This window comes from Sardina pilchardus, chromosome 10 (genome assembly GCF_963854185.1).
Source record: "Sardina pilchardus chromosome 10, fSarPil1.1, whole genome shotgun sequence".
In the NCBI taxonomy this organism is placed as follows: domain Eukaryota; kingdom Metazoa; phylum Chordata; class Actinopteri; order Clupeiformes; family Clupeidae; genus Sardina; species Sardina pilchardus.
In genome coordinates this window covers 25,175,701-25,178,200 of record NC_085003.1, presented here as the reverse complement: position 1 = coordinate 25,178,200, position 2,500 = coordinate 25,175,701, and the positions used below count along the sequence as shown (strand labels likewise).

Sequence of the window (2,500 nt, the reverse complement as noted above, 5' to 3'; positions counted from 1 at the left end):
CTTACCGGCAATTAACCAATGAACAGATATGGCATTTTCATCTGAGATGTAGCTTGTCCACCCCAGTCAAGTACTGTTTAGGATGCAGATTTGGTAGATAGGCACGTCCACAAACGCACACTTAGATGAAGCCTCCAGCCTCCAAAACACAGTCAGAGGAGAGAGAGAGAGAGATCTCTGAGTTAGCAAGAAATGATAGTATACATTAGCATAAGGCAGTCGAACCTCTGCAGTGCCCATCCCATCAAACACACATACACACACACACAGACACGCGCGCACACACACACACACACACACACAGACACACACACACACACACACACACACACACACACACACACACACACACACACACACACACACACACACACACACACACACACACACACACACACACACACACACACACACACACACACACACACACACACACACACACACAGCATTATCATACTTTGCCCCCTGAGTCATCACGTCTCCTCTCTCCTCTATCTCACAGCTCATCTATATGCTAAAGAATGGAGAAAAACAAAGCCATCTGTTTTTTTCCCCCAAGACTGTCTACACTTGTTCCTGGAAATAGCATACAGATGATGATATATTTACATTTAGCAGACGCTTTTATCCAAAGCAACTTACACATGTCAATCATATTACAAGGGTCACTATCCCAAGAGCAATTTGGGGGTTAAGTGCCTTTCTCAATGGCAGAAACAGTGAACACCGGGAACTGAACCCACAACTTCTCAGGCTACTGCATGCCAGCCCTGCATGCCAGCCCTTAACCACTACGCTACCACCACCACCTCCAACTAAAGATATTGTATCAGGTAATCTGGACCAAGTCAATCAAAATAGTCCATGCCAGAGTGAGCTGCTGTCTGGTGACGGGGCACTTCAAGTGAAACCAGGCATCCTTAGCGCTCTCTGGGTTCATTCTGTCTCTACAGGCCATATTCACCAACAGCAAGAAAGCTGATGAACGTAAGGGGCAGGTTGGAGTTTAGGGGGGATTTAGGGGCTTATTGGAATTATAGAGTATCCAGAGACCTATTTGAATTATAGAGTATCCAAGGGACCTATTTGAATTACAGAGTATCCAAGGGACCTATTTGAATTACAGTGTATCAAGGGACTTATTTGAATCATAGTATCCTCGGGCAGGCACTGGGTTTATTTGATTGTTTAGCTTGAGTTCATTCTCTCCCCTCTCGTATTCAGTGTGTAGGATTAGATTTGTTCAGGAGGAGAATAGCCAAGTCTGGCCCCGTGGTGTTGCCAATAAGAGACTGCACTTCGCAGTGGGGAGAAGAAAACACTGCAGTCCTAGACGGGCCAGTTTAACATATCCCTCTGAGAGGACCAAAGGGAGCGGAGAGAATGACTGAATGAGGAAATAAAAGAAGGTTGAAATACAGCCAAAGCCAATGAAGCTCCTTTAAGCAAGTTCCTTCAAACAACCACCAGGTGGCACTGATGCTACGTTACTCCAGTCACAACCATGCGCACGGCCATCATGCAGAAAAATAGGCTGAAAAACAGGCAGTCCATATCGGCATCCATCAAACCTCCATTACCGAAAGTGAATTATTCACCTGGGTAATGATGGAATGACAGAAAAATCAATAATATGAAAAAAGTAATGCTGTTCACAAACCTTTGAGAAGTATTTGCTAAGTTGCAATTACATTACCTGACCGCTGCTGTAAATGTTGGCTCTCAAATGCTTAAGCACAAATGTTGAAATAGCTAATAGGTTTTAGCTGATACATCCAAAACAAAGCAGTTAAAATGGTAGACAATTCCAACCAGTTCATTGTAAATGTAATACAATTGTTTTCATATGATTATGACCCTGAGTATCGACCTTGTTATTCAGACTTTGATCAACGGCAGAAACAAAAAACACAAATTCAGTTCCTACATTTTCATTCATTTATTTAATTTAACCTCATCCATGAATCAAAAAATCATATGCTCACTTTTTATCTGAAAAAAAAAGCTTCAAGCCTTCAACAGAGTTCTCTCAGTTCTCAGCACACAAGTTCTAAACAAGTTCCACGTCTCAAACAGGGTTCTCTATTTACGAGTTTCACGTTTCAAACAGGGTTCTGTCTTTACAAGTTCCACGTCTCAAACAGGGTTCTCTATTTACGTGTTTCACGTCTCAAACAGGGTTCTGGCTTTACAAGTTCCACGTCTCAAAGAGGGTTCTCTATTTACGAGTTCCACGTCTCATACAGGGTTCTCTCTTTACAGTGAGAGAAGAAAAGCCAGTGCCGGTAGAGTCCCAGCGCCTAGCAACAGCACCAAGAGAAAGCAGGCAACTCTGGAACGCAACTGGCCCTGATCTGGCCCCAACTCTGGCACCAAATTGGTTTCAGAGAGCAGTCGCTATTGGAGTCTGTGTGTGTGTGTGTGTGTGTGTGTATCTTTGTGTGTGTGTGCGTGTGTGTGTTTGTGTGTGTATCTGTGTGTGAATGTGAGCGTGTGTGTG

General features: G+C 43.6%; 1 protein-coding gene across 1 annotated transcript in view; it reads right to left on the bottom strand.

The window, feature by feature from the left end:
- bicd1a (bicaudal D homolog 1a) overlaps positions 1 to 2,500 on the bottom strand; it is a 58,370-nt gene that overhangs the window by 5,155 nt on the left and 50,715 nt on the right. The gene's annotated exons all lie outside the window — the stretch shown is intronic.